This window comes from Ictidomys tridecemlineatus, unplaced genomic scaffold (genome assembly GCF_052094955.1).
Source record: "Ictidomys tridecemlineatus isolate mIctTri1 unplaced genomic scaffold, mIctTri1.hap1 Scaffold_35, whole genome shotgun sequence".
Classification (NCBI taxonomy): domain Eukaryota; kingdom Metazoa; phylum Chordata; class Mammalia; order Rodentia; family Sciuridae; genus Ictidomys; species Ictidomys tridecemlineatus.
The window spans coordinates 340494-353559 of record NW_027522416.1 but is presented as its reverse complement, the minus strand read 5'-3'; the positions used below and the strand labels follow the sequence as shown (position 1 = coordinate 353559).

Sequence of the window (13066 nt, the reverse complement as noted above, 5' to 3'; positions counted from 1 at the left end):
GATGACAATTTTGTAGCCTAAAATTGGAATGAGATTAGAAATTAGATTTCCTACCAACAGAAAAAAAACACAAAATGAAATATTCTTAATGTGGCAATATAAAAATTTCTTGTCATCCTCATTCACAGAGTTTTTTAATCACAGTTTTAATGCATTAAAATATGTGCATTTAAATGGCACCTTATTAGATAAATTTTAGCACCTAATTTGCATGTTTTTTAGGTTTCTAATTTTCAAAATTTTAAGGGTAGAATAATTGATATTTTAAGGACTACAAGTATACTAAAAATACTATAGTAAATATTATACATACATATGTATAAAGATACATTCAATGTTTCATAGGTAGATGTATATATGAGACAAATTCATTGAATGTTAGAAGCTGATTCTAAAATTTAAGTTTGTATTCATGCTAATTTGGTCAAATTATATGGATGAATATATATATAACAAACACGATATACTATGATGTTGAGAATAAAATGCTCTGATAAGCTTTGCACAGCATCTGGTTGATATTTTGATGAAATTTGTTTTTTATATTTAAACAATACTTGATGATAATGTGAATGTTAATTTTCTTTCTAATTTTCTTTCCATATTGGTTGATATGCTTACTTTTTAAAGATAAAGGCTACTACTTTGGGGAAGTAAGTTTAAAACGTTAAGCAATTGGACTTTACATCTCTTTTGTTTGTAATCACTGAGCCCATGAAAATCAAAGCCATATAAATTCTTGCATTACTAACAGTCAAGCTTGAACCTCTCAAAAAAAAAAAAAATCCTTGGTCAAAGCTTTGAAATTCAGTAAAAATTCAGAAACGAGTGGGATTCAGAATACCCTGAGCACAAACTAGTGCAACACCACAAAACATGTTTGATCTTCCGTCCAGAAAGAGGGGTGGCAGTCAAAAAGAAAAATGGAGGCGGGGGTTAAAGAGCAAGCAAATTCTGGCTTTTATTACACAAGCAGGAAAACAAATTCCTTTGGAAAAGAGTGACTTCTTCGGAGGACTTCCAGACCACTGAGGTAGAGTCCGAAAGAGAGAAAACCAATCTGCCCCTATAGTCCTGGAGACTTCTCAATCTGGGGTTCGGAAGCAAAGGGACCTCCCCTGTTAGACCTGCAGTCTCCTCCTTCGCAGACGCGGTGCGGGGAGGCGGCAGAGGGTACACCTGTCCCGGAGTTCCAGACGCGGGGACGCATCCCGGGGGCGCGGGGTAGGGAGGCCATCCCGGGACTTCCTCGCTCGCTTAAAGTGTACTAGGGGACGGTCCTGGTGGAGTCTGTAAACACTCGACTGACACTTGTTCATTTCTCCAAGCAGAAACTCCATCTTGGGCCGGGGACCTGCAGGAGGCGCCCTTGGGGCGGCGTCTCAAGCCCGGGGCACCAGGAAGCGGCGGAGCCTCACCACGGGTTCCAGGTCCACTCGCAGGACTTGGCGCGCTTTGCATCGCGCTGCCGCCAGGCTGCGCTCGCCCCACACGTCGCCGCCGACGCTGATGGTGGGGAAGGTGGTCAGCGTCGGGGTGGCTGCCCTCCAGATCTCCTCCAGGGTGCGGCCCCGAAGCAGGGCTCGGGCGCCGAGAGCTTCTCCAGGCACGACTCCTCGGGGGCCGCCGGCGGCGGCAGCAGCGGTGGCGGTGATGGTGGAGGCGGCGGGGGCAGCCGGGGGCCCCCTCCTGCCCGCTGCGGTCGCCCGGGCTCCGCGCGTCAGGGCCGGCGCGTCAGGCCGCGGGCGGTAGGGGCCTCTGGGGGGTCAGGCACCAGGGCTCGGCAGGAGGCGTAGCCGTGGACGTCCTTGCTGCGCAGGATGTGCGGGGAGAACTGGTGCTTGAGGCTGCAGAGGAAGCTCCAGAGCTCCGCATCCGAGCTCATGAACTCCGTGCTGCGGGGCATGAACAGCTTGAAGGCATCGCCCAGCGCCTTGGTGCTGTCCGCCATGGACAGTTGCGACCAGGAGTACACCACCTTCTCCTCCCGCGCCTCCAGCCCGGCCCCTCCTCCCGCTCTAAAGCCGCTGCCCAGGGAGGCCGAGGCCGGGGGCCAGCGCTGGCGCCTCTTCATGCTGCGCCGCATCTGAGGCCACTTGAGGCCGCCCGCACTCGTCTGGTCTCGCTGTCGCCGCCAAGCCCGCCCGAGTCTGGCTTGGCTCCGCTGTGGTGGCCTCCCCTTTTTTTTTTTTTTTTTGGTACCAGGGCTTGAACTCGGGGCACTTGACCTCTGACCTACATACCCAACCCTATTTTGTAATTTTATTTAGATACAGGGTCTCACTAAGTTGCTCAGTGCCTTGCTTTTGCTGAGGCTGGCTTGGAACCCGCAGTCCTCCTGTCTCAGCCTCCCCAGACTTGGTATTCCTGGGGTGTGCCAGGGAGCTCAGTTTCCTCTTTAGAATTCTGGCCAGCAGTAACCCTCCTCCTTACTTGTCTTCAGAATGACTCTTTTCATGTGTAATGTCTATCCTCTGCAGAAGTCAATACTGTCTAATCAAGGCATTATTCATTTATTCCATAAATGTTAGGATTTGTGGAAATGTATGTTTAGGAATAACTTTTCAATATTACACAAAAAGCTAGACACTGAATACTATGTATGCACTGATGACAACTGGGTTTAAAGGCATCTATGTGTGATTAAGCTTGTTTAAACTCTGGAGAATGTAGAGCTTATTGTTCACTTAAACTTTTACTGTAATACTGCTGATATACATAACATATCTTTGAAATTAGTTCAATATTAAGAAACAAAATGAGAATAAATATCACTGATTCTTATCATTTATGGGTAGGATCTACATTTAAAATACTTAAAACTTTGCTAATATAAACTCTTTTAATTGCTAATATTTTTTTTTTGGAGCGGGTAGTGGTGGTTGAACCCAGGGCCAGCAGCTAAGCCACTAAGCAATATCCCTAGCCCATTTAATTTTTTTTTTTTTTAAATTTTGAGACAGGGTCTTGCTAAGTTGCTGAAGCTGACCTGGAACTTGTGATCCTCCTATCTCAGCCTCCAGAACTGCTGGGATTATAAGCATGTGTGCCCACATCCAGCCTTAATTGCTAATTCTGCTAAATAACTTCATAAAATTTGGAGTGATTTTTGCTCTTTTGCATAAATAAAGAGATGTCATATGTAGGTTCAAAATTTATATTGAGTTATATGCATTCATGAATATGTCAAAATTAACAATGTAAACTATAATGTACTAAAACAAATAAAAAGAGAGAAAATAAATTTATGTTAAATAATATGAAAATTCACAATACTTTTATATCTGGTAAAATATTTTATTTTCACAGAAAAATTCATTTAAGCACTTTTTCCCCCTTCTTACCTATTTCATCTTTCCTCATATCTTTCAGCTTATCTACAGTAAGATTTTTTTCTTCTAATCTTGTTAGAATGTGTGGTGGTAACACTGAGAGGCTGAGAAAGGAGGATTTCATGTTGAAAGCCATTCTCAGCAATTTAGCTAGGCCCTGAGCAATTTAGTAAGACCCTATTTCAAAAAAAAAAAAAATAGAAAGGGTTAGAGATGTGGTTCAGTGATTTAGGGCCTGTAGTTTCAATCCCTAGTACTAAAATAAATAATTAAAAGAAAAAAAGTAAAAAAGGACTGAGGATATATTTCAGTCATAGAGAGCCTTTCAGTTCAATCTGTAGTATTACGAAAAACAAAACAAAACAAAGAAAAGAAATGAAAGACAAAGAAGACAAAAAATAACTTACTTTATTTCACATGATGGTTTAAATATATGAAGATTTTTTTTTACCATAGCAGTTTTTAAAAGTTATAAATTAAATGAGCTGTAGGTTTAGGGAACAATTTTCTTTCAGTACTCAATATTTAAAATCAGAGACCTATTATACTGGAATACATATATTAGGCCTTATATAAGATAGATTTGTTACTAAGCCAAACAAACCACTAACTTTCACCCCCAGTCCTGATTTACAAGCACAGGTTACATAAAAGATGTACAAATCAATATCTTTAATTCTAAGGAGAAACTGTAGTTCATAGAATTTCTCAAAGTAATGTATTCACAGAACAATTGAATTAATTCCTTGGTCTCTAGAGATAAACAAGGAAGAGAAAATGGGGAGTAAGATTCTTACCTGTGCAACATTTGCAGAATCTGACATAAGGGAGAAACTATCCGTCTCTCCTCGGCTGATGGAAGTTTGAAGTAAGATGTTTATTTTCCCATAACTATTTTCTACACCTCCAGGAGCTGAGAGTTCACAAAAAATTTTTAATAGAGCATCTAACTCCTCTATTTCTTCTTCTCTGACCTAGAAGAGTCAATATTTTTATAGTAATATTTGGTCTGATTTATTTAAAAACCACATTGCATGTTTTTAATGTTGCCTTTTAGTATAATGTAATATTTTACTCTTGTACAGCTAAAACCCAGTAATTTTCCCATAGGTAAATTATAAAAAATAATATGAAATTATGTTGAGGCGGGTATAATTATATTTTATTGTTCATCACCAATATTAAAGTTGCCATTGACACATAAAAATTTGATATGTCACAAAAATTAAGTCATCTGACCTCACCATCCTTCAATTGATGAGGTTTCATTTTTTATTTGACCAGAGTTAAACCTCTGCCCAGACTGATTAGGGCAAACTTGATTATCTTCAAATGCATTCGTTATAGTCATATATTTTTATGTGGTATAACGCATTCATAGCTTAAAGTTGTGAAGTACTATTTCAAAATATTAAAGTTTTCACTGTTAATAACATTAAATTATAATATGGGTAATACACAACCTATTTAAATTTCTTGACTTGGGATACAAAGCAAAGCATGATGTTAGGTATGCTGTGATATTATTATCTAGAACACTGAGTTTTCTTGTACAATAGAAAACACTGCTGATACTCCAAATATGCCATATGGCTTTTTTAGATTGTATCAGGAATAACAATTAATTTCAAACTTTCATAAATAAATAAATGTACATACCTGACTGAAACTTCAAGTAATCTTACCTTGATCTGATCAAATTATTCGGCTTTGGAGACTATCTCAGATATGTCACCTTCTGTTTTGTGAGCATTGAAGAGTTCATTAAAGGTCTACCAAAGTAAGTGTCACATTTAATTAAAATAGAAGATCAAAAGATATTATCAAATTTATGAAAGATTAAAAAACACTTCTAAACATAGTTAAGAAAGCCATTAGAACCAAAAAAAAGATCGGTAAAATCATCTAATGAAATCTATACTAAATGTCTAAAAATGTTCAACATAACATTCTGGTCTTGACCTCAGTATAGGCATATGGAAATCTACATCACTTACTAATTATAAGCTCACATACATCATATAAAATTCAGAGGAAAATAACTAGACAACATGCAATTCAAAGAGTCTCAAAATATGAATAGCGCAAATACACAGAAAAATCAGTTAAAGGTCATACAGAAAAGACAAAGGTACTACACGGCTAGAGTTGCTGAAAAAGAACTGCAAAAAAGAAAGTGTTAGGGTGTAGTTTGGCAGCAGTCTACTAGCAAGAGGACAAATGAGAAAGGCTGTCTCATAGAGACAATGAGATATAAGGAGGAAGGACTAGGTCTGGGATTGAGGAACCACCAAATCACAGCTCTGAGATAATATATAAAGAGGTCTTGCAGAAATCTAGTGTCATACAATAGTTTATTCTGAAAAAATGAGGAAAACCCAGTAAGCACATAAAGGTGTTTTTCTGAAACCTGTTTTATATATAAGCAAATATTAAATCTACAAACCCAAGATTTCATATAAACTGAGTTTTTCTTTTTGATGATTTCTATTCTCCTATTTTAAAAACAACTTTATGTACAAAAGGCAAAAATGAATTTAAGAAAAAACTCAAAACACTATCTATTGAAAAAAGTATAAAAATTCAACTTAACTTATTTCAATCTCTTCATATTTAAGTATTCTCCCAACAGGTTATCATTGTATTGACATGTATTGATATATGTACAAGAAAACACATAAAGAAATGTATATGCTTTTTAAAAGTAAAAATATTAAAGTATCACATCATCTTAAACAGGACGTTGTTAAAAAGCAATAAATCCTCTTATAATTGTATGGTCAAAATTGGCCTTAAAAGTTCCTTAAATTAACCATCTAGTACAAACAGGCTGAGTTGGTAATTTTAGTAGTTTCTTAAACTCTTCTTTAGTGTTTCTTACTAATATGCAATTAAATTTTCAACTTTTTATTCAAGGAAATAATTAAGCTATCAAGTCCACCTTAAAATCATTCTGGCACACACTCTGTAAGACTCACCAATAGGCTTCAACTATTTCAGGTGTATGTAGTGTTTAGGATATGTTCATGAAACAGGATGGCAGAAGAGCACCATTGCTATCTAAAGTCATTTTTTCTTGTCATTACTAAAAGTATATTGCTGAATTCATATAAACTAAATGTATTTGCTCATAAGTTGCTTTTGTTATTTGGCATTATTAATATATTTTGAAGTCTAGAAAGTATTTGACTGTAAAAACAAACATTTTTGCATTCGTTCCTCTTAGAATATTACCTCAATGGTATTGTATTTAATATAATAGTGGCTGGCGGTTCAACCCAAATCCGTTGAGGAAAAATAACCAGTTCTCTCTTCAAAATGAATCATCTGAGCTTTGTCTAGTTTTCGTCCAACTTCAATGACTAACTGTTCTTGATGCTTTCTTAATGTTGGGTCAATCTACAGAAAAGAAATATAAACACTTGATGTTTTAATTAGACTTTTAAAAACTTAATTTTGAACTGGTACTTTGAAGCATAAAATTATATGTATCAATGGTGTAAAGTGATTTTTCAATACAAAAATATATTGTGCAATATTTAAAACAGATTAAATACAACTATCTTTCAAACATTTATCATTTATTTATGGTAAAAACTTGGTACTCATTGATGAGTCTAACATTTATCATTTATTTATGATAAAAACTTAGTACTCATTGATGAGTCTCTCCCCATCCCTCTCTCCAGCCCCTAGTAACCACCATTCTATTTTCAACCTCTGTAACATCAACTTTTTGAGATTTTACACATGAATGCGATCAGGTGGTACCTGTTCTTTTGTACTTAGCTTATTTCACTTAACATAACGACATCCAGTTCCATCCCTGTTACTGCAAAGACAAAATATCAGTCTTTTTTTATAGCTGAATAATGCACCATTTGTGTATAGTATTAGATTTTTCTTTATCCATTCATAAGCTGATGAACACTTAGGCTGCTTCCATTTCTTTGCATGGATAGTGCTGCAATGAACACAGGAGTACAGATGTTCTTCAACATACTGATTTCATTTCCTTTGGGTATATACCCAGTATTGAAGCTGCTGATCAGAGATTTTTCAATTATAAATTCTGAAGTACATTCTATACATTTAAGAAACAACTAGAAAATATTGTATTTGATTAAATAAAGAAAGCTTTAAAATTCATTAAAATTATCAATCCACATAGTCTTTTTGGATAATAAAACTATCAGTCTGTACAGTCTCTTTAGACACCAATATTATTATTCCATGGTCTTATAATCTTTAAGGTTATAGACACAGGGAATTGGGTATAAGGAAAAAAAAATATCATCTTCTAATTCCCACACTTAAATAGGCACTTTAAATTACCAAACCATACTTCTATTTTATCAGTCATTTGGAGATATGATGGCAAAAAATGCTTTCTCCTGTCAAAGGTAAAATAAATGAATGGTTATCCCCTTAAAAATGCAATTCTATTGTTTTAGTAATTTTCACAACTGTTGGTAGAAAAATCTATTTTGTCTATAATAATAATAGAAGCAAAGGATAAAATGAAGTTGACAGTGAACTTTTATATAGTATTAAAACTATTATAACTTTTTTTCTAAGTATAAATTGATATTCAATACAAAATACTAACAAATATTCTTTTTGCTATGTATATACATGCACACCATACTGTACAAGTGCACAACCATACACATATAAGTCTTGAAGATTAATCTCTTGTTATGAGCAATAATGTAAAATATGACCTTTAATGAGGTGTTGGAGAAGTAGTAAACCTCCTTAGAAATCTAATGAGTTAATATTTCCACCATTTGTTTTAACTTAGATCTTTTTGGCAGCTTAAAAAAGTTTTAAAAATCAGAAAAATTAGGCAAAAGGAAACCAACTGCAGATAAGTAACATAGCATCAAGAGTATTAGCAAATATTTGCTATAAGGGATACTATATATATCAGGTCCAAGCTACTTGGTTTGTTTTTGTCTATAAGAATTCTATAGATACAAATTTACAGAGCAACAAAATCAAAACATATAAGTTAAAGAAAAAGTTAAGATATAGAACTGTAAATGCAGTAAAACTATGAATCCTGGAAGAAAAAAAATTCCTCTTTCTTAAATACCAGAAAACTATGTTAAAGTTTTCATTATACTGCAAAAAAAACTTTTGATATTAACCTAATACTTAAAAATCAATTGATGTGTTTATCTTATTCTAAGGGATATTTAACCCATGAAAATACATGTACTTGTTTAATTTTAGTCCTTCAGAAAATTTTCATTGTACCTTTGATTATTCTCATAATGATCATATTTGTGATGAGAACATTTAGAGACACATTATTTAAAAAGTGCAAGGTCTGTTGGGATTGTTGGGTCACAGCAGCACAAATCACAATAGTCAAGTTATGTAACAAGTTCAGGTACCCATTAACATATGAACGAATGGAGAAAATATGGTATATGTACAAAATGGAGTTTTATTCAGACATAAAGAAGAATGGAATTATGGCATTTGCTGGCAAATGGATGGAACTGGAGAACACCATGCTAAGTGAAATAAGCCAGACTCAAAAAGTCAAGGCCTTATGTTTTATCTCATGTGGAAGCAAGAGATAACTAAGGAACTAAAAAAAAATAGAGAAAGAGGGTGGGCAATGTCCCATGAAAATAGAACAGAGATCAGCGAAGTAGATAAAGGGTACAGAGGGAAGGGAGAAGGGATGGAAAAGGGAGGAACTGAGTGAATAAACTGACCAAATTATGCTATGCACATGTATGAATAACCCACAGTGATTCCCACCTTTATGTGTGTCTATAGAGTACCAGTTAAAAATTAATAAATATAAAAATGTATGAAATCACAGATTATAATGCAGTTATAAATTGCTTATAAAATAAGACATCCATTTGAAGATCAGCATATATTTTAACTGAGAAGCAGAAAAGTAGTGGAATTTTATGTAAAGAAGACCGAAGTATGAAAACCTAAGAATTTCAGATTACCAGCTTCAGAACTAGTTGCCACTACTATTCTTAATGTTCCCCCCCTAAGTCTTAAGTTTCAACTCTTTCATGACAATATCTACTGTACTAGAAAAGGAAAAATGAAAGAAAACCCTAAAAGTTTGGCAATTGCTTTGATAACAAATGCACATAATATATATATATATATGTATATATATATATATATATATATATATATATATATATTTACCAATACATGCACACACATTCAATGCATATGTATGTGTATTTATCAATACAATATTTGTGTGTATATATATTGGTAAATAGAGAAAAAAATATAATTTTGAGTTAGACTCAACCTCTTTGATAATTTTGACTTAACAGAAGTAAATATCATATGAAGATGGTGAAATAATGTTTTTATTACATTACAACTGAATTTTATCTGTAATTAGGAAGCATTTACAGTATATAAAGCAGAGTTCTAAAGAATAGACAAGATCTGTAAGCCACAAGGACCACACAACTATAAAGCTCATAGGAAGACCTGCTATCACGTGTATGTAATTCTCTGTCTATGCACACACATTGAATCATGAAACTGACTTTAAACTTTAAACTGTTAAGATGATAATGCTTTAATGCTATCTTTTATTTCACTATAGGGCATAGAAGGGACATGACAAGAGGAGTAGATTGTATATAACAAGCCTATTTTTAAAAATGGTCTATGTTTCCTTATATCTGGTTATTTCTAAAACTAAATGTACCAGAGTAAAAACTCATGGTGAAATATTAACACCTAACAGAAATATACCTGAAAAATAGAATGATACAGATATCAACATTATTAATGGGAAAAGATATTTAAATAAAGGAAAATAATTACAAGAAACAAATTTAATTTTTTAGTGTATTTTAAAAATGATTAAGGATCTTTATTTTTCTTCTAGGTCCATAACTCTTTTCAGATGAGGCAAAAGTAGCAAATATTTATCCTCACATCATGAAAGGATTACAGAACCAAAAATAAGGCTTGAGGGTTTTTTTTTTTAATAAATGAGTTTGCATTTTCTACCTGATAAGCTTTGTGACTGATGCCATACACTAATGGATTTGCTCTCATCCATACATAAAGGTAAGTAACTTATCCACTTCAATGCTTCTTCCACGTTTGTGACTGTTCCCAGAGCAATCTGCAAATCAAAAATACAACAGAAATTAAAGGAATGCATTAAAGTCAAACATAAACATTACAGCAAAGGCCACTCTGCCAGAAATTAAGTTTTCAAAATAGATCATTGTGCCACATTTGAAAGTAGGTAAGCACAATCATTGAAATGACTTCTCAGTTAATGAAAACAGCAGTCCTCTTTATTTCATTGAGAATAGTACATTGGAAATGCTATCTTCCCAAACTGAACTTACTCAATGATGACATTTGATTGTTTTTCCATGTATAAATTTTAATTCTACATAGCATTCAGGACATTTTTGACATTTGTTAATTCTTTTTCATATTCTGTATCCGTTTTGTTTTAGTTTCATTTTATATTTATAAAACTACTGAGTATGTTTAAATTTAAGTGTACCAGAATAAAAATAACAAAATATGGGGCTGGGGTTGTAGGAGAGCACTTGTCTAAGCACATTTGAGGCACTGGGCTTAACCCTCAGCACCACATAAAAAAATAAACAAAACGAATAAAGATTAAAAATAAAACTCAATATTATTTTAAAAATAATTAAATATTAATTCTGTTGATCTTTATCCTGATTCTGCGCACTGTCATCAATAAAACCATAGAAGGTACAAAGGTAGTTTTTACCTTTAGAGATACTCATTTAGAGGACTGCCAGTATAAACATACAATATGCGTATAATGGCAAATGCAATTATTTCTGCACAAAACAAAGCAAATTTATTGGTATTTAGACATATTAATATTTATGCTTTGAAAATCATACAAGAATAGGGTGTTTTTTAAAATTGGTAAACTTTAAAACAAGCAATGGGAAATATGATATTTAAACATTTGAACCAAAGTAATCATTGGATGATTGTTTAGATTATATTCAGAAAGGAAATATAATGTTTAATATAACATTTGAAGTGATTTGTAATATATTTATTAAATAAAACCAAAGGATAATAATTTAGAACACAACAATAAATATAAGATCTGTGTAATAAAGAGAAAGACATGATTAGATAAGAATATTAATTCAGAATTATAATGAGATGTATTCTTAAAATAGTTCCTTAGGCAAGGGAAGTAATTCTGCTTTTACTTAAAGTATCCTTTTTACTTTAACAATTAACCAAATTTGTGAAACTTGACAGCTGTAAATTTGTACCTGAACCCATTTTTTTTTACTCACAGGAGGGGGAAAAAAAGAAAACAAATGGTGCCATTTTTGTATTAAAATTGAAGAAAATAAAAATCTTTATGTTTGATTTAGTCGCTGTATTATAATTTTTAATTCTATATAACTTTTATTGTGAAATAAAAATGTAGATGGACTGAGAGTGGTACAGTACATGATTAGTATGCAGAAGGTCCTAGGTTCAATCCTGAGCACCAAACAAAACAAAATACAACAACAACAACAAAAATCTACATTTAGCTACTTTGAGTGAATTGAAGATGAGATACAGCAGCATATAATTTTCACTGTAATATTACATCATAGTATTTGTTATTTAAAAAGTGGGACAACCAAAAGTAAAAAAAAAATACAATAGAAGATTCTGCCTATTTGCTTCTAAATTTCTACTAGTTTACTTAAAAATGACCAAGCCATCCATACTATAAGTAAATAAGTACATTTCCTAAATGTAAACTGTAAAGCTTTTCAGAAAATGAAAAGCAGTAAGAATTAAAATTAAGCCAATAAGAGAGTTGTGTAGGATGTTTAAACAGTCTGCTTAGGTAAATAAAACTAGTTTGATGATACGGATAAATAGCTGAGAGTCTCACCAATTTCTGATTTTATTATTTGCAAGTCAAAAATGTATTGTCATATAACCCATATATTCCTTTATAGTGACCTATATTCTCTTATTACTTAACGTTATTACTTTAAAATAACAACCTATATTCATTCCATTCTGACCTTATGATGCTCTTTTAAAATACTATACAAATCTCAAGAGAAAAAATTTTATAAAGGACAATTTAAAAATCAGACTTATCAAATAAACATCAATAATTACCTATTGCTATTAGTTATAAGATTAGAAGAAAAAGTAGGTATCAAAAATTTAATCATGTAATGGAAATCTTCTAAAAATTCATTAAAAGGGAAGAGATTATCCAGAAAAAATAAATGTAAAGGTACACGTTATTTTGAGACTAATCCTTGAATGCCACCTAGTGACAAAAATAAAAATTCTCTTGAAAATATTTGCTGTCGCCTAGTGGCTATTTGATACAGGAGCCTTTCATAAAACAAGTATTTTTTCCATACTCTCTCTTTTTGACATTTATTCATTTATCTCCATAATCATAACAAATCACTAAAATGCCTGTATATAATTTAAGGTATAATGGATATGGTAACAAACAGTATGGTCCCTGACCTCACTTCTCTAGTCATGGAGGTGAGACATGTATAAGTAATTAAGATGACAAATAGAAGCCCAACATCCACAGAGTCTAGCACATACCAGATACTCAAAAATATAACATGTAAAAGTGACATTAGTGTATAGTGTAATAAAATTAATTCTTCCTTAACAATAATAAAATCAACTCCAAATTTGGTAATTCAGAAATCAGACTCAAG

The 13066-nt window shown here is 33.4% G+C and overlaps 1 pseudogene; it reads right to left on the bottom strand.

The window, feature by feature from the left end:
• Window positions 1–691: 691 nt before the first annotated feature.
• On the bottom strand, window positions 692–2086 carry LOC144373306 (coiled-coil domain-containing protein 71L-like; annotated as a pseudogene).
• Window positions 2087–13066: the final 10980 nt, after the last annotated feature.